The sequence below is a fragment of the Podarcis erhardii genome (genome assembly GCF_964252035.2).
Source record: "Podarcis erhardii genome assembly, chromosome: 14".
In the NCBI taxonomy this organism is placed as follows: domain Eukaryota; kingdom Metazoa; phylum Chordata; class Lepidosauria; order Squamata; family Lacertidae; genus Podarcis; species Podarcis erhardii.
The window spans coordinates 4,294,121-4,320,018 of record NC_138503.1 but is presented as its reverse complement, the minus strand read 5'-3'; the positions used below and the strand labels follow the sequence as shown (position 1 = coordinate 4,320,018).

General features: G+C 47.5%; 1 protein-coding gene across 1 annotated transcript in view; it reads left to right on the top strand.

Moving 5' to 3' along the window:
• Positions 1-15,782: 15,782 nt before the first annotated feature.
• Positions 15,783-25,898, top strand: part of ANXA2 (annexin A2) — a 34,476-nt gene continuing 24,360 nt past the window's right edge. The window contains exon 1 of the mRNA XM_081839364.1: positions 15,783-15,874. The gene's annotated coding sequence lies outside the window, so the exon portion shown is untranslated. The remainder of the gene's footprint in view (positions 15,875-25,898) is intronic.

Sequence of the window (25,898 nt, the reverse complement as noted above, 5' to 3'; positions counted from 1 at the left end):
CGAGGTGCCCCCAACTGCGCTTGCGGCTCCAGAAGAGACACGTACAGATGGCGAGGCCCCACCTACACCTCCCTCGCAAACTGCCAGCGTGGAGCCGAACCAAGCCGCTTCAGAGGGTCTGCCAGACTTACCACAGACTCAGACCACTCCACTTGCGGAGGCTCCACCCACAGCAGCGGATCCAGGGGAGTTGGTTCCAACGCCACCTAGGGTCGCACCACAGCCTCAGCAAGAACTGTGTGGCCCTCCGGCTTGGCTACCAGTCCCCGGCGGTCTGGCAGAGTTCCCAAGCGCCCAACTTATTTAAAGGACTATGTTGTTGGACATGTATCACTGTTGGTCTAAGTATGGGAAATGTAACCAATATGCTTTTGTGCCTAATTGAACCATTACGCGTAGTGCTGTATATAAGGAAACCATTACGATTGTAACTAACGCCTTATCTCGGTGGGGAGGGGTGTTATGTAGTGAAGTTTCACCCTGGGCCAGCAGGGGGATACTGTATATAGTTTTCACTCAGGTCTGTAGATAGTTTTCCCTCAGGTCCGCGTCAGTTATTTTAGGCGGGAACTCTGGGCTGTAGTTGTTACAATGTTGACAGCCGGCTGCCTATAAAAGCAGGCCGGCTGAGCTGTTTGCAGTCAGTTCTATTCCAGCTTACGAAATAAAGAGCTACTTGGAGAAATCGCTGTGTCGTCTGCTATGTCAACCCACAACTTAACAATAGGGAGTTGCCTTGAGTGGGCTATGCATAGGAAAGCAAGAAATAAATAATGCTATAAATAAATTAAATAAAAGAAGTTGGTGTGTGTGTGGTTTTTTGTCAATTTTTAAAGTAATGTAAAATATTTTCCAAAATGTAAAAAATACCCACCCAATAAGTCATGCTGCCGGGGCAGGTGTTGGGAGCAGGTCAGCAATAACTCACAAGGCATCAGTGAAGTTAACTCTTTATTCAAAGAAACAAAAAAGCTCAGGTCTGGTGAGCACTGCAAGTCTTCCCAGTAGGTCTTGCCCTAGTGAGCCAGCTGTGAGGACTGACGGTCTCCACCTCTCCACAGCTCTTTAAGTCTCCTGCTCCCCTAGGTCCTTCCCAAGCAATGTGAGACTCCGACATCTTGTCTCTGCTCTTCCCTCTTCATACCTCTGTGGGTTCAGAGAGACCAAAGAGGAGGGGAGCTGGTCACCGCAGGAGGGGGGGCATCCTTGACTTCTTCCCTGACTCATCTCTGCCTCTTGGCCCCCTCCTCCTCTCCAGCTTCCACTGCTGCCTCTGATTCTGGACTGCCCTCTGACAGAGCCTCTTCCTGATCACTAAACCCTGTTCCCTCTTCAGCTTCTGACACCTCCTCCTCCTCCTCCCAATCTGCTCCCTCTTCTCCCTCTGACCCTCCCTCATCGTGTCCCACCCCCACTCCCTGGGCTCCAAGCCTTCTTCCCTTGGGGGGTTCCCCAGCTGTCCAGTCCATGGCACATGCTGAGGTGAATTGAAGCTTAATGTGCTTAGTAAATGGGGTTAGAACAGTAGCCTTAAACGCCCCAAAGGAAGGAAGCCAAGAATTATTGTGACATCAAACATGAGGTTTTTACAACTCTAGGGCTTCCTGTTCAGGCACTAGGTAGGGGCAAAAAGCATTAACGAAATGTGATATTCTTAGCATTTACTACAAACGGTTTGCCTCATCTTCATTAGGGGTGTGCAAGAGATTTGTATGAATTTTGCATCAAGAAGCAAACTGTCCTTACTTTGGACAGATTCAAGGTTTTCCTGAGCTGAAGTGTGATCTCTCCCATGTGCCCTAAACTGAAGTGGGGACCTCCCAAGTCCATCAGGGGGCTTCAGTAGTTCAAGTATAATTTAAAAAATGCCACAGATGCCATTTCTCCCCAAGATTGCAGCTTTAAGGAAATGTCGTGGGGGTGGGGCTGGGGGTGAGGAGCTCTTTGTGACTGACAGGTCTGTCTAATCAGAGGGAATTGTTTTACCCTGTTCAAATCTCAGTGGTTTGAGGAAGGGCTGCTGAGGCTTCACCTTGTTGTCTGTTCTGGGCTCTTGTTTCTGCTAACAGCATTTGCTTGGAACATGTTGGATATTCAAGTGCTTCTGCCTCTGGGCCATAAACCCCCAGCTCTGCATTGAGTTTATTTAACTTTTGAAGCTTTTTTTTTTTTTTACTTATTGTAACTCCCTAGCCCCTGCCCTCAACATTAGAAACTTTTCAGGTTTTTTCTTGATGCACCTCTGTGATGTATGACATTTTATAATAAAACCACTCACAAAACCACAAGGAGAGAAGCAAATCCCTTTCAGTTCTCCCCTCCTCCTCCAAAACAAACAAACAAACAAACAAACAAACAAACAAACAAACAAGCACCTTCAAAAGTGCCCAGTGCAAACCAGCCTGGACCTATTTTTCTACCGTCTTTTCAGGCCAGATCAGAATGTTCAGAAAGTGTTAAGGCCAGTGGACAACCCCTTTCCAGGACACATGCTCATCAGGAAGGTGTGGATCAAGACTGCATCAGAACTTGCATGGATCGCATTCTCGATGCATCCCTGCCTCAGTTCACATATATGTGGGGCTTCCCTTGTGCTTAACCTGGAATTGCAGTTAGTGCAGAACGCTGCAGCACAATTGCTGACAGGAGCAAGACCTTTTTGGCATACAAGACCTGCGCTCAGAGATCTGCACTGGCTGCCAATTTGCCACTGGGCCAAGTTCAAGGTGTTGCTCTCAGTATATAAAGCCCTAAACGACTTGGGGCCAGCTTACCTGTGAGATACACCCACTTGACTCCTTCGATCTGTGGAACTGGCACTGCTACAGGTGCTACATATTACCTGCTCAGCACCTGAAAGAAATCCAATATTTTAGCATGGCAGCACTTACACTTTGGAACTCCCTGCCTATTGATATCAGGCAGGCGCCTTTACTGTACTATTTTCAGCACTGGCTAAAAACATAATTGTTTAGACCAGCCTCCCCAGATAGGCTGGATGCTGATGTGTGTTCGTTTTTACTTTATTGCTGAGTTTATTTATTTCTTAATGTTTTAAATAGTTCTTTTCAACTTTTTTTACATTTTATAGTAACTTCTTCAAAGACTTTGAGCTGTTTTACAATCGAGCAGGGTATACATTTTATGAAAGAAAGAAAGAATGTCACTGAAAGGTGACACTGCCTAGTGGCAGGCAGGTGTAACACCAATGGACAGGAGGAAGGGAGCTCTCAGCTGGAGCACAGGTAGATCTAGATATTGATTAGATGGGATGGGAACAATGTGGGTGTAGCTGAAAAAGTTTCCAGGGTGTATTTCACTTCCAGGCTCCGTGGAATAATTTACACCCCTTTGAGTACATTCGGATGCAGCAAGGTGATGTTTAGATGTCTTTTTTTAGATGTTTACAGAACAAGCACAGCTTGTTCAGGCTAGCGAACCCTAGGAGCTGCCTCCTGTTGCATCAGACCATTGAGCCATCTAGCAAAGTTACACTCTTCATCAACTGCCAGCAGTGCTCCAGGATCTCAGGAAGACGAGTTTCCCCCACCTTGTCTGGAGGTGCCAGGGAATGAACCTGGGACCTTCTGCTTGAAAAGCTGATGATCAGCCATGTTCAAATATATAAAAGGATGTCACATAGAGGAGGGAGAAAGGTTGTTTTCTGCTGCTCCAGAGAAGCGGACACGGAGCAATGGTTCCAAACTACAAGAAAGAAGATTCCACCTAAACATTAGGAAGAACTTCCTGACAGTAAGAGCTGCTCGACAGTGGAATTTGCTGCCAAGGAGTTTGGTGGAGTCTCCTTCTTTGTTTTTGTTTTTTTTAATAATATTTATTAAGATTTAACAAAGTCATAAATACAAAAATACATAATGAAGCAAAAAGAAAAGACTCTCAAACAAAAATACAAAATAGAGAAAATGAGAAAAATACAAAATACAGAAAAAAAATTAAAAAGAAAAAAATTTAAAAACAAATCCATTTTTTTTATAACTTTGGACTCATTAGCTTGTTTCTTTGACCTCCTCACACCTCCCCTTTTTGCATTCCCATTAATATAATCAAATCAGCAAATCCTTACCCTCTTTCATTTATCTTAACTCTATATCTTAACATATTATAGCCCTATATTTTCATCCATTGTCAATTCATTTTTACATACTTTTTATCTTTGTTGCTAATGCCACTTATTTTCAGTCCAACATCATTTTAACATTCATTAATTTTACAGTGTTTCTGCAGATAGTCTTTAAATTTCTTCCAATCTTCTTCCACCAACTCTTCTCCCAGGTCTTGGATTCTGCCAGTCATTTCCGCTAATTCCATATAGTCCATCACCTTCATCTGCCACTCTTCCAGGGTGGGTAGATCTTGTGTCTTCCAATACTTTGCAATAAGTATTCTTGCTGTCGTTGTTGCATACTTGGAGTCCCCTTCTTTGGAGGTCTTTAAGCAGAGGCTTGACAACCATATGTCAGGAGTGCTCTGATGGTGTTTCCTGCTTGGCAGGGGGTTGGACTCGATGGCCCTTGTGGTCTCTTCCAACTCTATGATTCTATGATTCTATGCCACTGAACTATAGCTCTAGTGGTTGGCTCAGCCAATGGTTCTGCTGCTCAGGCATCTTAAGACACAAGTTGCTGCCATTAGTAGCCAGACAACACACTGAGCTGCAGTTTGTCACTTCAGTGGCTGGGAGTTAATCAGAGAAGTAATGGACTCTTGCTCCACACAGACAATGCATAAATGGAATCAATTTGCTTACTAAAGAATAAGGTAGCAGTGTCATTTAACACCATTGCGATATTGCTGTGATGTGCTCTATGTTGGCGGCCCTTTTAGTAGGGTTGCCATATTTCAAACAGTTGTTGAGTTGTTTTTAGTTTTGCCAAAAGTTGTTGAGCTTTTCTGGCAAATTCACAAAAAAAGTTTCTGAGCTATCTTTAAGGAAAATTGCCAAAAATGACACTGCCGACATGGGTTGCCATATGTCCAAATTTTCCCGGAAATTTTTAAAAAGTGATTTCCGTCCAGACACTACTTCCAACTGCAGTATTCTAGATATGTCCGGGAAGTTCCGCACATATGGCAACCAAAACACCATCTGGTGCAGTCATCAGCAACCAGGTGCTACCAGGCGAGGTGGAAGGCTCTTGCGATGGCAGACAAAACCCTGAACAACTTGGGTCCAGGATACCTTAGGGACGACCTGAGCCCTTAGACCCTACCTCAGTTGCCCAAATAATCCAGAAAATCCCATGTGTCACAGAGGCCCGACTGACTTCAGCCAGAAGTCATTTAGCATTGTTGGTCCCAGCAGAGATTTGGCAGGCACCCTCGCCTTTTTCACTTTCTTGAAGTCTTTTTCATGCCAACAGGCCTATGCAGCTGTTTAAACATTCAGCTAGTCACTAATTTTGATTAGTCACATTCTTGCTTTTCCAATGCAGTGCAGTGGTGAGAGTGTTGGACTAGGAGCTGGGAGACCAGGGTTCAAATCCCTGCTCCTCCACAAAGCTCCCTGCGTGACCTTGGGCCAGTCCCTGCCTCTCAGCCTTGCTTGCCTCACTGACCTCACAGAGTTGTTGAGGGGGGGGGGACACTATTATATACACTACCTTGAGCTCCTTGGAGAAGAATGGAATACAATAAATAATAATGATTATTTTGTACTGCTTTTAATTGTGTTTTATATTTTATAGTTTCACAGCATCCTGAAGTTTTATGATATTGTGATATATACATTTTTATAAATAATTATTAAATTTGTTATGTGAAGTCATAATCATTCATCAATAATTGGAGTGCAAGCTTTCACTCTGAGTATCAACTAAACACTGAATTGATTAATTGGTGGGCGAGGAGAGTGAATTGAATTGTTGGTAATGAGATGTAAGTGTATATTTATTCATTTTGAGTTTGCTTTTTAGGCATCTTACTCTAACAGGAATTGAAACAATTAAACTGTTGGCTCCAATTAAAAATTACTTAATTGTTCAGTTAGAGACTTCTTCTTCTTCTACAGTATCAGTGATACTGCTGCACACAACCCAGCCTCCAAGTGGTTAGAGATTCCAGGGGTGCCTGCACTCAGCCAGGGGTTGGTATCCTTGGAATGAAGGTGTAGACGGTGGTGTCTTTAGGATGCAAGCTTTTATTTACACACACATGTGACCTGAGCATAGGATAGAGGGGCTCACAGCAGATCTTCCTTCCCCACTAGGGTTGGGCGAAGCACATCAGCATCAGCCAAAACTCACATGCCAGCTCTGGCTATTGTTGGTCTACCTTACAAGGTGAGGTCACTTTCAGCAGCTGAGAGGGGTAGGGGGATTTCTCCATTGTCTCTAGGGCAATAGGGCAAACTCTTCCTGATGTAAATGGCTGGCTAAGGTCTTTACCTAACAAAGGAACTGGTTGGGCTGGTTTCCTCTTATAGATTCTATTCTCACCTATACAGGATGCCCACCCCACCCCACTCCCAAAAACTATAGCAATATTTTTAAAAGACAATTGGACTACGTCCACTTGGGTTGTGCAACACAGTTTGATCTTCTCCCAGGAAAAGAGTTGGAAGATAGAAGACAAACCATCCCAACGTTTTGTGCACAAAGCAATTAAAAAAATCACATTTATAATTATAATGTTTAATAATAAACCACTTTTCCATGCAAAACGCTCAAAGGGATGTGCAAGATCAAAAGAAATCACAACCCCAAAGCAATAAGCATCACCATAGAACACTTAAAATATCAGTAAAGCACATGGTAAGTCAGATCCAAAATCTGTTTACACCAGCCTTGGCCAGCCTGGTCTCTCCAGATGCTTTAGGCCACAACTCACATCAGCCCCAGGCACCTGTTGAGAGTTATAGTCCAAAACCTCTGTAGGGCTGCAGGCTGGCCAAGGCTGATTTACACGAAGCTGGGGGCGGACGGACTGCTGCATCTGAATCATCCTAAACTTTGGCAGAAGTAACTTCAAACCTCCGGTAGGCTGGTGGTGGCGACTGAAATGGACAGTCTGATTTCTGGCTGTGTTGTTGCCACTCTCCCCTTAGGGTATGTTTAGCTGTACAAAAGTGCAGCAGTTGTGTAACCACTGCAAATGGGAGTCATGAGTGATACCAGTAATATTCCAGAGCGCTTACGTAACTCCTGCTTATGTGTCTATGAATAATATTTTCGAGCTGTGATCACAGTTAATTATACGTTCCAATGGCTCGTCTTTATCTGGGACAGCCTTAAAGTTCTAAAGGCCCTCTTCTAATGTCCCTCCTTTTGGTTTTGGGGTGGGTAGGGTGGGGTATTAAAAAAGATGTTTGAGTGAATGGCCAGAGGTGCCATTCTACGAATCTCAGCTCTGTTTTCGGGACTCACTAACAAGGATGGGGAATCTGTGGCTCTCTAAATGTTATTGGATTCCAACTCCTGCCAGCGTCAGCCACCATGACCAGGAAAAGCCCCAGGAAGGCTCCTGCAGAGTTAATCTCTGTAGGGCAGGAAGAGGCAGCACCTGGTCTCCAGCAGGGCACCGCTGGCCAGGTCACGTTCTCCAGTTGATTAAGGGTCATCTTGAACTGTTGATAGTACATCATATGCCATTCTGCACACCAGGCGAGGCCAAGCTTTTATTGCTTATGCGACATTTATGTGGGGCTTAACCTTGTTGCACAGCACAGTAGTGGGCTCCCCCATTTTTTAGCTGCAAGGAATAGAAAAGATAGCATCCCTGTGGCTACCACTTGTATTCCACCATGCACTGAATTGTGTCATTCCAGAGCATGAATGTTGGCATCTGTTTATCTCGGGAGACAGTGGTGGAATGCACCTTTGGGGCGTTGGCGAGTAACAGAGGCTGATACAGGAGAGACATGTTTTGCTGCAGCTGGGGCAGATGCAGATGTCTGCTTGTGCTGCTGTACCATGCACCATGACGTTTCTTCTTCCTGCTCCTCCTAGCGGTCATTCCTCCTCTGGTCACTGCTATAGATGCACGATTTGTCTCCAGGTGCTGCGAGCATCTGCAAGGGATCCCCACATGGCAGGGTTGATGTTGCCAGCCTTCAGCCATGTTTGCAGACATCTTTGAAATGAAGAGTTGGCCTGCCAATGGGCCTGGTTCCCCGTGGAGCAAGTCCTTGGATATGCATGACAGGAAAAAGAAAATGGTGGCCACGACCAGATTTTGGCATGCAGGACTCAATGGTTTGGGAGTGGAAGAGGCTATGGGCAGGCAAGAACCAGTGTACTGAACCCTGCCAAAAACAGGAGGCCTGACAGCTGCCTGAGAAAGCTGTATGCTGATGCCAGGCCAGATTGATACAGTTGCCTCCAGCTCCCAGCAAACCCATCCAGCATGGCGAGGGAGATTATGGGAGTTGCAGCCCAGCAATATCTGCAAAGCCACTGGTCCCCCATCCTGTAGGAGGCCAGTCTTTGCCAACCTGGTGCTTTCCAGCTGTTTTAGATTACAACTCCCATCAGTCCTAGCCTGCAGAGTCCTGTTCCCATCAGTCCCAGAATCACCCAGTTGCAGTCTGGGGCTGATGGGAGCTTTAGTCCCACACAGCAGGCAGGCACCAGGTTGATGAAGGCTTCAGCAGGTGGAATTGAGTCTTTAGTGATATGTCCATTAATGGAGCCTGGAAGTAATGTAAGAATTGAGTGTGGCAAGTATCCACTTGCCCTGTTTCCTTCCCTTGATGTTCTAGAGAGAGATAACTATGCTTCAGACTAGGCCTTGACCATGTTTGCATTTACACCCCAGAAGCACACTCAACTAGGAAAATAAAACATTTGCAAGCAGTTTTTCCTCCCTCTTGGGCAATGATGCTACTTTACAAAGGATTATGGAAAGCAAACATAATATTCCGGCGGTGCATGCCGAGTGCTGGAATGCAATTGTGTGTGTGTGTGTGTGTGTTTGTGTGTACATGGAAGTCCAACAGCAAAGAAATCCTTGATGCCAAGGATTAGTTTGCTAGGTGGAGCACCTAACAAGATCTGCTCGGTCTGCTGGATAAAGAGCTGGCTGTGGTGTCCTCACATTTCCTGGTGTTGTAAGACTTCTGGCATCTGATTCATGCTGCAGGCAGCCCAGACCTCTTCAACTAAAGCTCTTCATTTTGCAAACTGAAGAGCAAAGGGAGAAAATATGAAGACAGAGCTGTTCTGCCTGGCCTTTGGTTTGGACACAGTCGGACCCTTATATTTCCCACTCCTTATGGTTTTGATCTATGGGTTACTTTTAAAATGAGGCTGCATTTAAATTGCATTTTAACATGTATTTTAAATTGGTGCTTTTTCCTATTATGTTTTTACTGTAATTTTACTGGTGTTAGCCGCCCTGAGCCCGGCTCTGGCTGGGGAGGGCATGGTATAAATTATTATTATTATTATTATTATTATTATTATTATTATTATTATTATTATTATTTACCAAGTAGTTTGGGGGTAGGCTGGGGGTGTCCACTGAACAATATCAACTGAGGGACAAACTGATTCATCTCAGCGAGGGAGGGGGCATGGGCGTAGCCAGGATTTTTGTTGGGGGGCAGAACCGACATGATTGGTTAGTTAGTTAAGTATTACATTGTTTTACTTGATCTGGGGGGGGGCAGCTGCCCCCCTGCCTCCTCTGGCTACCCCCATGACGGGGGTGGGAAAGGCAATGAATGGGGAGAAAGCACACAACTGCCACCCACTATTTTCCAAATCAAGTTTGCTCCTTCTCAGCTGCTACTCTTTTGCCTACTGGTGGAAAATATTTATCAGCGGCGTAGCGTGGGTTGTCAGCACCCGGGGCAAGGCAAGTAATTTGCGCCCCTAACCCCTAACCTGCCGCCGCTGCCATCTTCTTCTTGCTGCTGCCTGGGCTGGGGTATTTAGGGTAAGGTAGCCACGGCGGTGGCGGCGGCGGGTCCGTGTCAGGTGATCTGAGGCGAGTTGCCGCTGGCGCTGCCGCCCAAACGATGCCGCTTGCCCGGAGGAGGAGGGCAGAGAGACGAGGAAAATGCAACATGGCCCAGCAGCTGCAGCAGCAGCAGCGGCGGCGGCGGGGCTGTGAGGAGGGGCTGCCTGGCGCGCCCTCCGCGGCCCTGACACGTGGGGACCGCGGTGAGCGCTGAGAGCCGCTGCCTGCCGGACGCCTTCAGCCCGGACGTGCGCACAGCTCGTCGGTTCCGCGAGACATGGGGCTCTGCTACAGCCTGTGCCCGAGGCTCTTCAGCGACTCCGGAGGTGGCGAGCGCGCCCCCCCAGATGTTGCACCCTGTGCGGCCGGCCCCCCCTGCACCCCCCACGCTACGCCACTGATATTTATTGAATTTATACCCCAGCCTTCCTCCCCAAAGAGCCCAGGGCAGCAAGACAAGCAGAAGCTGGGTGGGGGAGAGGATTTTAATTGGAGGAAATGACACAGAGGAAATGATTAAGCATCCCCTTTCTTTCTGTCTCTGAACAAATTTCATACCCACCAATATTCTCAGATAAAATAGGGACATTTTCACCTGAGGAAGGTTGGAGGGTCTGCCTCCCCTTTGGCGTCTGCGGTTTCTCCCACCCCCAGGAGTTCTCACTCACCCCAACTGACCCTCAGAGCATTTCCTGTCAGAAGAAGGGCGAATGCCATCACCATTACACCAATGGGACACAGCACACACTATCGTGAGAAAAGCCCTTAATTCCGATTTTATTTTATTCTTTGGTGTATTTACAGAGAGAATAGCACAAACCGATAAAAATTTTTTAGAAAGGGACAAGATTAGACGTGGATTTTTAAAATTCTTTTTAAAATGAAGACTCCTTGAGCTCCGCTCCCCCTTTCCTCCCGCCCAGGGTGGTCCTGCCCTCTGCCCACATCTCCAGGCTGGCACGTCACACGGGGCTGGGCCTCTGGGGTGGCGGCTTCTCCTCCTCCCTTCCCACTCTCCAGCAGACATTACAAGCTTCCCAAGAGAGGAGGCCAACAGCAGTGGCCACGGGAGGCCATGAGTTGCTCTTTCGCAGCTGCCACTGCCGCTGCTGCTCAGAGCAAGCCCTAGCTGACCACCTTCTCGGGGCTCAGCAGAGGTGAGGGAAACTGGGACATTCCAGGATCAAATCGGAATGGCTTCTGCAGTGGCGGAGCTTCATGCTCCAGCACAGTGGGGAGGGGCAGAGAGCAGGCAGCGGTGGGGCTGGTGCATGTCCTGGGGGTGTGGCACATTGCCTGCGGGGGCAACACCCAGTGCAGGGGGGGGGGGCAGCCGCGATGGCACCCTGCCGGGATCACACTGCCAGGGGCAGTGCGCTCCCCCCGCACTCCCCTTCCTCCGCCAGTGGGCTTCTGTAATTCTGGGACTATCCCTGGAAAATAGGGACACTTGAAGGGTATGAGACCAGTTCATTGCACTGGTTCTGAAATATAATATTACTTGCGCAGAGCTGGTTCCAAGGTGTGGTTTGACCTTACCTGTTTTTGCATATACACACCATCCCCAGAACGTAACCCCCCCACAAGTTGCAAGTCCACTCTATGTGAAAACCTTTTCACACTCCACACAGATACTGACAGGACCCACTAAGCAAAATATGGGGGTCACAGTACAGGGTTGGTGGCTGCAGGTCCTGGTAGCCACCGCTTGGCAGTTCAACAGCACTTCCTTGGCCTTAGATTAATTTGCGAGCAACTTTCCAAGGTTCTCTCACTCCAGCCACAGAAATGCTGGGCCCGGTTCCTCGTTAGTCATCTCTTGGCTCTGCCTTGTCCTTTGCTAAGCACATCTAGAAACAGTTCTCCTCACTCTGATTTTAAAAAAATATCATTTAAACCCAGAGAAGCGGACACGGAGCAATGGATCCAAACTACAAGAAAGAAGATTCCACCTAAACATTAGGAAGAACTTCCTGACAGTAAGAGCTGTTTGACAGTGGAATTTGCTGCCCAGGAGTGTGGTGGAGTCTCCTTCTTTGGAGGTCTTTAAGCAGAGGATTGACAACCATATGTCAGGAGTGCTCTGATGGTGTTTCCTGCTTGGCAGGGGGTTGGACTCAATGGCCCTTGTGGTCTCTTCCAACTCTATGATTCTATGATTCTATGAAATTGCTAGGCAAACTCTCTTAGAAGAAAAGGGCACAGAAAAAAAGAAAAATGCATGTTGTTGTTTTCTCTTGCTAGCATCAGGCATCCAAATCCTGTGGACATCTGCTCAGAAGGAAGTGTTCTGTGGCACTTGCTCTCAGGTAAGTGTGTACAGGATCACACCCTTTTAAGTCCAATGTAAATGTGCAGAGGACTGAAGCCCTTAAAATGCAGCAAATCAGTGTGCTTGGATTTACACTTTTCCCAGCAGACCTATACAACTGAGTGCCACCGTTTCACTTACTGGTGCAGGCTCACTGGTAGCCATGTACTTGGTTCAGCACACAGGCTCATGACACACATTTGCATAGAATGAGCATGTGCTAATTTATATGTATTGGTGCAAATTTACGGTGACTTTCAGAGTGGGTGGGTGGGGTGAACTCTTGCTGGTGGGACTTACCCTGAACCAGGGGGGCATCTAGGAGGGGCTGAGGGGCCCCCTGAAATTTTCAGGGAGGGAGCCGGGCCCCCTCAATATTCTGTGGTCTGCAGTGGGCCTTGCGGGGCCTACCTACCTATGTCACACGTGTGCTGGGAACCCCCAAAGTTGGGCAGGACCTGGCACCTGTGCCCTGAACTGGCCAACAGATTTTCTGGATCCAGGAAGGACACCACATGCAGATGGTTTTATTTATTTGTTTCGTGCTTTCTGTCCCACCTTTTCCCCTCCAAGGAGCTCCAGGTGGCACACATGGTTCTCTCCCCAGCTCATTTAATCCCCAGAACAACCCTTTAAGGTAGGTTAAGCTGAGAGGCAGGCACTGGTCATCTGGGCCACCCAGTGTTGGGATTTGAACCCTGGTCTCCCAGGTACACTGCAATGGTCCTCTGTCCCGCCTGCCACCAAGAACTGTTGCTTGTACAGAACTAAGTCAGGGGCTCCTGGGAAAGTGAAGATGATACGTACCTGAGGTTTCCCCAGTCCTGCACTTTGCCACCTGTCCAGTTGCTAGGGAGGAAAAAGAATGTGAGTTGTAAAAAGTAAGGTAAGGGGTAAGAAAAGGTCTCAGGCACAGCCCCCTTGGTCTGCCCCTTAACAGTGCTCCTAGAAGAAAGAAAGGCAGACTCTTAGAACTGCATTTTGTACACATACCTTGTCTGGAGAACTGCACTGCAAAATTTGGAGAAATGCGAATTTCGAAGGAGAGTTGTTTTGGTTCAGTTATCATTTCAGAAAGTTTGAATTAGGTAAGTCCACATCTAAATGGGAACCTAGACAAAGTTTTCACCCATCTTTATGCCCCTAACAATACTTCTGGAGATGGAGAATAGTATACCTAAAACAAAAGCTTTGAAAAGTTTTGAAAGAAAACAGCTATATTGAGTCTCCCCACCCCTCAAATGGGTAGCATGCCCCTACTGGCAGGGATTTTTCTTTTTTAGAACGCAAGAAGAGTCTTCCGGGGGCCTTCTAGTCCAGCACCCTGTTCTCATAGCAGCCGGCCAGGTGCCTGTGAGAAACCCTCAAGCAGGATCTGAGCACAAGAGATCCCCCCCCCCCCCCGCCGGTGGTTCCAGCAACTGTTATCCAGAAACACCCCTGCCTCCAACCATCCTGGCGCACAGCTGTTGAGAGCCTTCTCCTCCATGAATTTGCCCAATCCTTGTTCAAAGGCATCCAGGTTGGTGGCCATCACTGCTTCCACAGCTTATCTATCTATCATCTATCTATATAAATAAAAATAGTCTAGTAGTACCTTGGAGACCAACTAAGTTTGTTCTTGGTATGAGCTTTCGTGTGCATGCACACTTCTTCAGATAGTTTGCATCTATGTGCTTTTGACGGTACAAAGTTCTGGCACCTCTTGTTTGGTTTTGCTGCCATTTTGTGCGGACATCCACGGCACTTCCATCAAGATAGGAGTACCTGGGCCTCCTTTTTTACCAAGATGAGAAGACATGAGGTTTCTGAAAATTAAAAAAGTGTCCCCACTGAGTTCAGTGAAGTTTTATTCCCAGGAGCCAAGCAAATTCCCTGCATGGGAGGCAGCACATCTTCCTTGATCTCCACTGAGATCAATGAGGTCTCCTTTTGAGTCAAAAGTGTGCCTAGGATCCCCTGGCACACTTTCTGACCTGGGAGTAAGCCCCACACGTCCTTAAGTTCAAGTGCCCCTTGCTTTTGAGTGAAGAAGGAGAGGACTCTAAAGCAGTAAGACCTCTGGAGTGGATGAAGAGGGCTAACTTCAGAGTCAATCAATCAAGCATTTTATTTGTATGCCGCCTTTCCAAAGTTAAAACCAGGCTCAAGGCGGCTTACAACATACAGCAAATTCCGTAACTACAAACATAAGAAAAGTAGTAATAAACATCAAAAAGTACACAACCAAACTGAACAATTTCCACCTAAATTATAAGGTCCAAACTAAAATACAAAAAATTAACAGCTAGAACCCCGAGAGCAACAATGACCCCCTAAACAATGCTCCAGCCCAAGTCTAGCAGTATGTAGAAGGATCGGCGCCAGCTTGGAAATGGAGGAACCTTGCACTTTGGCAGGGCTATGTGGACTCTGGTTATTGCAGAGAAGATAAAAATCATGTGTTTCTAAGAGCAGTGAAGTCCTGGAGCAGTTCTACGCTGTTTGGTGGGTTTCGTTTCCTACGCTCCAGATTTAGAGATGCAAAATTCTCTTCCCCCACCCAATCACAAAGCCCAGCTAAATCAAGTTGTATTTCACTGCCTTTATTTTCCAACATTTCCTCTACTTATTTGGAAAATACCTCTCTTTTTGTAACTTTAAGGTTTGCTTGTGATTTTAACATCAGCAAGAGCATCTGTGACTAAATTTTGGGAACTGTTTGATTGAAACATTATTAGCAACCTAAAAGTGCAGCATTTTTAGTATTCCCAAGTCTGGCAAATGGCTCTGGGCGGGGGGGATCCCATAAATTAAAAGCTGCTAGAGAACGCAGTACAAATGGCAGATCTTTTTTGCAATATGGTATGATTTTTTTCATTGACAAATGAAGTTCATCATGGCCAGGTGGCCTCTCCTACCTGTACCAAGGTGTGGATCTTGAGAGAGTTTACTCTAGTGAGTTTATGCTTCTTTTAATTTGTTGGAATTATCAATAGTATATGTGGAAACAGTGCTCTTAGCCTTTCATTCTGTTTTTTTGCAGGTAAATTGATGAGTTTGAGACAATAATTGCTTGCACAGCTGCCATTGTAACCATCTTCATTTCCTTGCTGGAAGTTGTGATTTATACACCTCTTGACTGTAAAAAACAACAGCAAGTGCTTTGCAAAGAAAGATACCAACAATAATTTAAAACATTCAAAATATCAACATCAACAGTAATCAAAAGACAGATTAAAGCACGCATCACCATTACAACTTGGTGGGCTGGGAGAGATTTCACTCGGGGTGTCCTTCCTTTGCTATAGTTTAAAAATCAATTTAAAATGTTGCACTTTGGGGTTCTTAATAATGTCAAAAATAGTAATTGTTTTTCAAAACTCTGAAACATTTACGGGGCGGAGGGAAGCTGTTTCAAGCCGGGCCGGGTCGGGGGCCTCGGGCCCGCCCTCCCTCCCCGCTTCCCTTCCCGAGGCGAGGCTGAGTCAGAGGCGGCGGCGGGCCGGGCGGGGCGGGGCGGGCCGGGCTGGCTGGGCTCTGGAGGGCGGCGCCTGCCGCGGCCGGAGAGGCGCGGGACCCGCGGCTGCTACAAAAACCCCACCCCGCCCGCCTCTCGCCCGTGCTCAGCCGGACTCGGAGTCTGCAGCCGTCGCCGCCTGCTCGGTAAGTCTCCGGGGGCGCTGCATCCCGAGCGGCTCCGCCTGGATTGACTCCGAAGTGATCTGGATTGAATCTGGATTGACTCCGAAGTGAGGCGGCGGGAGAATTGCGCTGCCTTGGTGCGCTTCCATGAGAAGTCAGTCCCGTTGAGTTCAGTGGGACTTACTCTCGCGTAAGCGCGCTCGACTCAGCCTCTCCTTTATCGGGGGGGGGGGGGGGCTGCGTGTGTCTGGTGGGCAAAGGAGCTCGGGGAGGATCGTTGAAACCGGCGGGGCTGACTTCGGAGGAGGGCTGCGAGGGCTGGGAGTGGCCCTCGGTGCGCTTCGGAGAAAGTCTCCATAGGATCGGGCGTTTAGGCTGACGATCTACCAACCCTGACTTGTCGGGATGCCATGCGTCCTGATTTTTCCGTCCATCAACGGGATTTCAAAAGCATAATTGACGTCCGGGGGGGAATTCCCGGAAGGTGGCGCTTCTTTGTCCTGGATCTTAGGCAAGTCAGTCGCCTTCCTGAAAAATGCTCAAGAACTTTCCAGGTGTCCTGGTAACTCTATAATTGGGAGCCAGAGTCGCATGGGCGTGAAGTGTGCAGGGACACCCAACTGTCAAAGCAGAAATGCAAAATGGAAAAGGTTTCTCGGCTGTTCAGAGTGCCAAGAAGCTCCTTAAAAATATAGAAAAGGGGGGAAAATAAATTTTCATTCTGCTGGGGTGAAATGCAAACTAGCAGAACGTGACAAACATTTTCTAGTGTTGTCTTTCTGCTTACTCATCTCTTGCAATACATTTGATTTTAATTTTTGCTAATTCACATACCTGGCTGCATTCTCAGCCCCGGGTCTTGGGTGCCCAGCACCTGGCCTGTAGGCTCCCCCAAGCAGAGTTGGGTCCTGTGTGTGGAGTCTCTGCTTCTGTCCCTCCTTGGTGCTTTAGAGTCCCAGAATGGTCGAGGTGGAAGGGACCCTGAGGGTCATCTAGTCCAGCTCTCTTGCTCTAGCTGGTAAGGCAGCATCCAAAGACGCCCAGGAGATGAGATTTGCAATATGGATAACTTGGGGACCTTTGGAATGAGGGGCCGTTTGAAAATGCTATTAATAATAAAGCTTCTGAATGGTTAGACCAGGCTTTAAGCCTTCTGTGTGAGCTGTAGCCTTGCATGCTTTGGGGACAGCTGAAAGAGAGACGCCTTCTTTTCTGCGTTGTCATGCCGCAATAACAGTGTGTCCATTTATTCACCACCCCTCTTTTTGGCCCTCCAACTCCAGGAGGCAAGGATCGAGTATCCAGGCTTGAGAGCTTTCCTTTAAAAGTTTCCACCTTGTGTGTGGGCACAACCCCCCCCCCCATGCGTGGCTCCCTTTCCCCAAGGCTTGTGTAGGAGACGGTCCCACCCCTTGGTGCCCTCTCTGCCAGTGGCCCATTGCCAGCAAATCCCAAAGGGCAGCCCAGGGGGCCAAGGACTGGATTACAAACGGCCCCTTCCAGAGCCCATCCCGAGAGGAGAATAACTGGTCGTGATGGTGCTGTGTAAATTTCCCCGCTTGCCTTAGCTGGCTGTGGAGATTCCCGCTCTCGGCTATTAGTTTCAGTCCAAGCCTTGGGTGTGTCCGCCTTCTCGCCCGAACGGCTCTCCTGTTACGTCATTCTGTGAAATATGCTCCTCTCACCCCACAGGCCAGAGCTTGGCATGCTGCAGCAAGTTGTGCAGTAAGCAAAGATGTACTGAGAAAGGGCCACACCCGTCCTGCATGCTCCGTTTGGGGGAATTATGGATGACTGCAGTGCCTGAATAATAGGAGGAGGCTGCCCCTGAACGAAGTCCACAACCCCCGCAACACCTCCCCAATTATCCCCCCCCCAAAAAAAATCTTCAAAAACCAGTTGCTACCTCTGGCCCAACAGTAATCTAACATCTGGATGATTGCATAATCTTTGCAAGTTTCTTGTGAAATGGTTGCGGGGTGTGTGTGTTTGTCTCCTGAAGATATTTGCTTGTTTTCTGAACATAGCTCACTATTTCTTGACCTGAACCTACTTTCCATGGTTGTTGTGAGGCTAAAAGGGGGACAGTTGTTTTTGTTTTGTAACATGTTGCAGTAAAAGCATATTTGTAAATAATTTTAAGGCCACAGTCCTAATTCTATTGACCTGGGATGAAGCCCCATTCAATTCAAAGTGACTCACAGTGCAATTCAAAAATTAAGTCGGTGAACCAAAATTCTGCAGTTGCTCAGAGAAATTAATAAAAGATTTAAAGTAGCTGCATTTCTGAAGTATTTATCAATGCTTGTTTTGCCTGCAGTGAAACATTCCTCTTGTACAGATATACAGTATGGTGTTTTATAAATGTAGAAAATGGCTTCTGCATTTCTCCCCAGTTTCCTGACTTCTTGACAAAGCAGGCTTGAGTCCAGCCCACTAAAACTCCTGCTGCAGTAAATCTGATGGTTGTAAAGGAGCCACAGGACTCCTGGTGCCAGCACTCAGCAGATACTGGCCACACTCCAGGAGGGCTGCAATATACCAGCCTCCCCCAACATTGTTCCCTCTTTTCGTACCACAGCTCCCATCTGGCTGGAGCTAATGCAAATTATGGCCCAACCTGGAGGACACCCGGTATATGTACTGCTAGTTAACAACAACATCTTTGGAGTTTTTGGGGATCCTGACTCTTCCCTCCTTCCAGGTCCAGAAAGTCATAGTAGTGTAGAGGGTAGAATGTCAGGCTGGTTCAAATCTGGCTCAGCTTAACCTCCTTTGCAGGGTGATCATAGAATGATAGCGATCCTGATCATAGAATGATAGAGACCCCAAGGGTCATCGAACCCAATCCCCTGCAAAGGAGGATTCTTGACTAAAGCATCCATGACAGACGGCCACCCAGCCTCTGCTTAAAAACCTACAATGGAGAATCCACCACAGTCTTTTCCACTGCCAAACAGTTCTTACCATTGGTAGGTTAAGATAAAAATGGGTGTGGCGAAACCATGCATACTACCCTGTTCTCCTTGCAGGGAGAGAAATGTGGTAATTTTCTCTCTCTCCTTTGCCTCTAGAGTTGGGCAACTGACATTTGGCCCAGGGGTTTCCTGTTGCTCCCTTCTGATGCGTTTACCCTTTGATTCTGTGGGATGCCTTTGTGAAGAAACCATCGACCAGTGTAGTTGTGTGAAGCTGCAAGTCACAGTTGACGTGAAATACGGGTGGGAGGGAGGTGAAATCTACCCCAGGCTGGCTCATGAGCAGAGCTCTCTTGACTTGTAGGTGCTGGCACAGCCCAGCAACACAGCCTTGCCTCTCCTTCCAGCTAAATAACCAGCACTGCAAAAAATAAAAAGGTTCATTTTTTTAATAGTGCTTTCAAACACTGAGTAGGAGAGCTGGCTTCTCTTCCTGCCTCCTCCCTGCTTTGAACTTAATTAAGTTCTGCTGCAGAGTTTGGCATGATCTCATTCTGGCTTGCTGTCTTTGTGGGTTCCGTTTGCAGCAGTGACTGCCTGCCTTTTCCTGCAAAATACTTATCAAAACGAGAAAGCTTTCAGCAATGCTGTTTTGGTTTAGAGAAGGCCTCCCCCCTTCTCACCTTTCCTGTGGAGGTAGACCTCTTGGGTGCGTCCTTTGGGGCAGCTCTGTGCCTCCCTCTCCTCCTTGCAGCCCCACATTCCTCCATGGCCACGCCCAGCCTTCCTTGGAGACGTGGCTCACACAAGCTCAGGGTTTCCATTCTCTCATTCTGAAGACTTCTGAAACTTGAGCAACACCTTGCTTTTTGTTTTTCTGTTTTTTGCCATCCCCAGAGGGGCCACTCCCTTTCAGGCTAGCACAATGGCCCTGGCCATGCCTAGTGAACAGTTGCCAGGAGCTCCTCTCTCTCCCCTTTTCTTGGACTTGATCTGTGCGTCCAGAGAACACTCCAAAGGCTGGTTCAAGGACTTGGCTGGGGCAGAAGGAAGGTGCCAAACGCAAGACAGAGAGAGGATTGGGGCTTTTTTAAAAAAAGGGTGGCAATGTTTAGTCAATTGATTGGTTACTTACTTATTTCATAAGATTTAAACACCACTCAATTGTTAAAACCCAAAGTGGTTTCCAAAAAAGATAGAAAAGAAGAAGCGCGGGTGTTGCTGTGGGTTAAACCACAGAGCCTAGGGCTTGCCGATCAGAAGGTCGGCGGTTCAAATCCCTGTGACGGGGTGAGCTCCCGTTGCTCTGTCCCTGCTCCTGCCAACCTAGCAGTTCGAAAGCACAAAGTGCAAGTAGATAAATAGGTACCGCTCCAGCGGGAAGGTAAACTGTGTTTCTGTGTGCTGCTCTGGTTCACCAGAAGTGGTTTAGTCCTGCTGGCCACATGATCCAGAAGCTGTCTGTGGACAAACGCCGGCTCCCTCGGCCAATAAAGCGAGATGAGTGCCACAGCCCCAGAGTCGGTCACGACTGGACCTAATGGTCAGGGGTCCCTTTACATTTAAGAAGGATTAACAACAATAATTTATGACTTTTCAAAAGTTAAAATAACAGTAAGCTAAAAACAGATAAAAATTTACATCAGCTTTCTAAACATCTAGGGTAGGCTTGACTACACAATACTGTTTTTAGCAGGCACCAAGATGGGTACTGTGAAGGTGCCTGCCTGACATCAATTGGCAGGGAGTTCCAAAGTGTAGGTGGTGCCACACTAAGACATTGAGTTCTTTAAAAATTCGGAGCATGTATTATGTTGGCACCTGAGCCAGGAGAAGGTCCTCTTGCAAAGCAATCCAACTTGGATGGCTTTTTTAAAGAACTGGACAGATTCATGTAGGAGGCGGCTATCAATGGCTCTGCTGTGCCTGCCGTGTTGGCTTCCGAATCCCAGCTGCTGGAAGCCACAGGGGGGGGGGAGAATGCTCTTGTGCACAGACCCTGCTTGCAGGTCCCCCCCCCCCCCAGGCATCTAGCTGCCCACTGTGAGAACAGGATGTGGACCATATGGGCCAGTGGCCTGATCCTGCAGGCTCTCCTTGCGTTCTTTTGAAAGTTCCTTCTAAGGATTCTCCGGAGAGTTCTCCTTTGTGAATTAAACTATATGGCTTCCACTGGGGCAGGCAGCTTATTCTGTGCTGCCCCTGTTCCTCATCTGCTTGAATGACACCAGGCTATTCTGGCATGCTCTGGTCAAGTTTTGAGCATGTGTAGATCTGAACTTGAATCCATGTCCAGCTGTGATGCCGCCTTGAAATAATAATTTTACCTATTAACACACATTTTAAAAACTCAAGGAGAAACAGAAAAGGCATGGTGATTATGCCTCTGGTATGGTTTGAGCTTTAAGGGTTATGGTGAATTTTCTGGAATTAAGTAGCTCTAAGTTTCACATGGCATCCTTGGGGTGGGGTAATGAAGGCCCTGCGGCTTGGGTGGCTGCCCCCCCCCCCCGATTCTCATTCTGCCCCATGGGATGCAGATGTATCTTACTCTTCATCACACTGGGCTAAACAACACAGCCTTTAGTTCCTTCTTCCATTAGGAGCCAAGTGGTGTATCCAGCTTTGGCAACTTTCATACAATTCATTTAAAGCACCACTTCAAGCAGTCATGGCTTCCCCACCCCAAAGAATTCTGGGAGCTGCAGTGCGTTAAGGGTTCTGAGAGTTGTCAGACTGTTCCCCTCTCAGAGCTACAGTTCCAGAGTGGCTTAACAGTCGATCTCTCTCAGGGAACTCTGAGAATTGTAGCTCTGTGAGGGGAATAGGGATCTCCTAAAAACTCTCCGCCCTTTGGGGGAAGCCATGAGTGTTTAAAGTGGTGTCATGGTGCTTTAAACGGATGGTGTGGCCAGCGTACTTCTCAGGGTCTCCTCTGGGAAAACGTGGTTCCAGGGGAGGCTGGGCTATGATTAGCCCTCAGCCAGCCAGCCCCCAACTGCCGACCTCCTTGCTTACAACCAGTCCAGGGGGTGGCATGGCCTGTCAGCTGCCTCCCCCTCCTTTGTCTCTGTGTTAACCCACTTGGAACTCAGCAGGGAGAAGGATGGGTTTGCCTGCCATTGGCTCTTGCTCCCCCGCCCGTGGGGCTGCCCCTTCCTCCCTGCCAGCATCAGCTGCTACTGCTTCGTTCAATACCACCGAATGGATGCTATGCCTTCTGCTGCACTTAGATTTCGGTACAGTACATCATTTGGTTGAAAACTGATTTGTGTCAATGTCCCTGCAGGCTTGCAATCTTGGTTTAAAGCTCTGTGTCGAATGAGAGCTTGTGTTCCTTCTATAATAAGAAAGAGCAAACCCTTTGTGCTCTTTGTGTTTCCCATTTCTGGGCTGTTGATAGATGTGACCGGGTAAACCTCAGGGTACGTGGCAGACCACTGTCCCTAATACCTGTATCAGGCACAGCTCTCTTGAAGGGTGAACCGTTCTGTGCTTAAGAAAAAGCAATAATTTTTTTGCAATTGGACTAAATTGTACACTTTAGGCTATTCAGTTAGAATCAATTGAGTTTTGGGCAATTTTGCACAAATGTTAGCTGTACGCAATTTTGGCTGGGTTTCCATGCTAAGCTAGACCCTTAATTTTTGTTGCTAAAGTCTAGGCAGTGCACGCTGTGACAGAATTATAGCCTCAATTACTTACTGGGCAGAGGAGATTGCGGGAATTGATGTATATGCTCAGATGGGGACTCAGGGCTACAGTGGAAGAGGGAAGGCATTTCATAGTCTGATGTTGGCAAACACCTTGGGAACTCTGGGGTAGGGTTTTTCTTGTGTCTGTGTTTTCCAAGTCTCTAGTGCAGGCAGGCGTAAAGAACCTGTATCTCTCCATTGCTCCCCCCCCCCCCCCAGCCTGACCAGAAGTCGAGGATGATTGGAGAGGGGCGTTTCCCACCCCTTCCCTAGTGGTTTGTGCATTTCCAACTCTTCACTGCACTCATGAGGACTAGAGGCCTCCTGCCGCAGTTGAAAAATGCAAGAGTCTGCAGCAGCTCCCAGATCCTGTGTAGTTGGCAGTCCACAGTTCACAGCATAGTCACACAGTTCAAGATCTGTGACCTCATTTATCTTTTAACAAACTCATCTTTGCAGAATTCCCATCTTCCTGCTCTCCCTCTCTCCTCCTCCTCCTCCTCCCCCATGACTGGGCTGCAATAACGTTTCTCTGATTGGCCTCCATTTACTACAGTGTTATGTGGCAACTCAGCCGACATTCCAAGGGCGTGTCGGCTGAATGACTGGACTTGGTTCTCCCTCTGCCCTGCCTTTTTCTGCCTTGTCTCAACAAGCCTGCTTAGCTGTGGTTTTCATTCAGCTTTGTAACTGAAGCTCTTTTAAAAATCAGTTGGTGCTCTGGCCGAGGCTATTTTTATTGCAATGACTTTCAACTCTTGGTGTAACTGCTGGGCTAGGGCAGACAGTGGCATTTCCTTTATTATATTATTATTATTATTATCATTATTATTATTATTAAAATGATGTAAGTTTTTAAGTGTGTCTCTCTGTGTGTGCCAGTGTGGTGCAGTGGTTAGCAGACACTCCAAGTGTCCTTATTTTCCAGGGACAGTCCCAGATTTACAGATGTCATCCCGGTTTCTGATTTGATCTCGGAATGTCCCACTTTTCCTTAAGACATGACTATTTTCATTGGGAAAATGTTGTGGGGGATGGAGTTTTGTGACCGCGAAGCCATGGAGATAATTAACTATATCATCTTCAGAAGGCATCTGAAGGCAGTCCTGTAGAGGGAAGTTTCTTTAATGTTTTATTATGTTTTTATATATGTTGGAAGCCTCACATTGTGGCTGGGGCAACCCAGTCAGATGGGTGGGGTAGAAATAATAAAATGATGGTGATGGAATAGGACATCCCTATTTTCATCAGAGAAATGTTGGAGAATATGGGTTAGAGTGTTGGATTAGGACCTGGGAGAGACCTGGATTCCAATCTGGACTTTGCCATGAAGTTCACCTGCCTCTAAACCTGATCCTACCTCAAAGGATTGTTGTGAGGATAAAATGCCCAAGGGGGGGAGGGCCATGTGGGCCACCTTGAGCTCCTTGAAGAAAAAGGTGGAATCAGGGCCGTCTTAAGCATATCCGGCACCATGGTGCAAAGCTCCCTGTGGTCCCCCCTGTTTTCCAGGGGTTTTTTTTAGGGAGGTCGGGCGGGGCTGGAGGAGGCGGGCAGCGGCTGGAGGGCAGCTCCTCTGGAGGGGAAGAGGTGGAGGCTCGATAGGCCGCCTCCCAGCTCAGCTGGCCACTTTGTGCCGCGGTGGCCACAGCAGACGGAGGCTCTGGGCGCAGCGCTGCTTTGGCGTGGCATGGTGGAGGCGGGCGAGGGCAGCGAGTTAATGCTGGGAGGCGCTGTGTCCAGCCTCTGCCTCTTTCCTGGCGCCCTCCAGAACGTGGCGCCCTGGTGCCCCATGCCAATAGCCTCTATGGGTAAGATGCCCCTGGGTGGGATGCAGATGCAATAAATATATGCTGGGCTTTTTTTCAGTCGGAATTTGGCAGAACTCAGTTCTGGCACCTCCCAGGTGGGCGCCATTGCCATTATTAGAGAACGAGGGAGGCATTTCTGGTGTGTTCCAGCACCTCTTTTTCCAGAAAAATCGCACTAAATATATGAATGGTACCTTATAGCTTGATAAGCTTTGATTAATGAGTGAAACAGTGGGGGTATCAAATGTATCAGGACACCATAGCTGGGGGTGGGGTGGGGGCTCTGCATTACTTAGGTGGTTTTTAAAGGAGATTGGGGAGAGTCAGAGGAAGGTGGATCCCAATAGGCCTTGGAAGCACAACTATTTATTTGAATTCCTTTAAAGCCACACCCTTTTCCCATTCTGGAGCACAGTGACTTAATGGGAACAGAACATTAAAGCAATAATACAGTACAAAGAGTATCGTAGAGTCACAAGACGGCAATAAAATGGCTGAGATTAAAATATTGATGGGACCACAACCCAGCAGCAGTCTGCTCTGTAACCCAAATGCCTGGATTAATGGGAATGTCTTCAGCCTTAAAAGTTTTTTTTTATTGGTTGGGGCATGCATTTAAAGCACATCCAATACACATATAAATTACATTACTTTCCCCAAAGAACCCTGGGAGCTATAGTTTGTTAGGGGGGCTGAGAATTACATGTTTTGCTTGGAGAACGGTGTTGCAAAATTCGGAGGCCTGAGATTTTGGAGATTGCTGTGTTTCCCTTGCCTTATTGCTTCAGGGACTTGGAATTAGATCAGCTCTTCTAGGTTGTTCTGAGGGTGGGGATGTGGTGGCGGTTGGGGAAACCATGGGGTGGACTGGATGACCTTCTGGTAGGCGCCAATCACTTTCATGGCTGTGTGTTTCTACCAGGAAGGAAGCTGCCTATTGTCCACCTACACCCACACAAACACACCCTGCTGTAACTGTTGCACCTTCATAGGGTCACACAACAGATATTCTCTCTCTCTCTCTCTCTCTCTCTCTCTCTCACACACACACACACACACACACACACACACAGCCAGTCCTCAGTATATTTGAAAAGTGAGCACAGCTGCTGCACACAGTGTACCAGTGTCAGATGCTGTTTGGCAACTGAAATATTTGTCTAACCTAAGGAATTTGGGAGTTCTGTTCTCATGCCTGATTTCCAGGAATGCAATGGTGGGGCTTGAATTCTTCTCAGCAACACCTTTTCTACAACAGCTGCCCCTCCTTCCCAGATTTTTGAGCTCCTCCCAGCCCAACAGAGCTATTTGGCTTGCAAAGGCATTGAAGATACAGGGAGTTAAAAAAAACTTGTTGGAAGAGAAGAAAGCAGGTTAAAATCAACACATTTTCCCCCTGACTAGCTGCTTTGGCCTTTTCAACACCTTTGTTATTTCAAGTTGCCAGCCTTTGTACTTCTGGGTTTTTTGTCTTTTTTTTTTTTTTTTTTTAAAGACTCTTCCAAATCTTCAAGTTGCTAGTCCACAAATGCTTTTCTGCCCTGCCTGCCTACCTGCCTGCCTGCTACTCATTTGTTGTCTAGGTTCTAATACTAACAAAGGTTCTAAAGTTTTGTTTCCT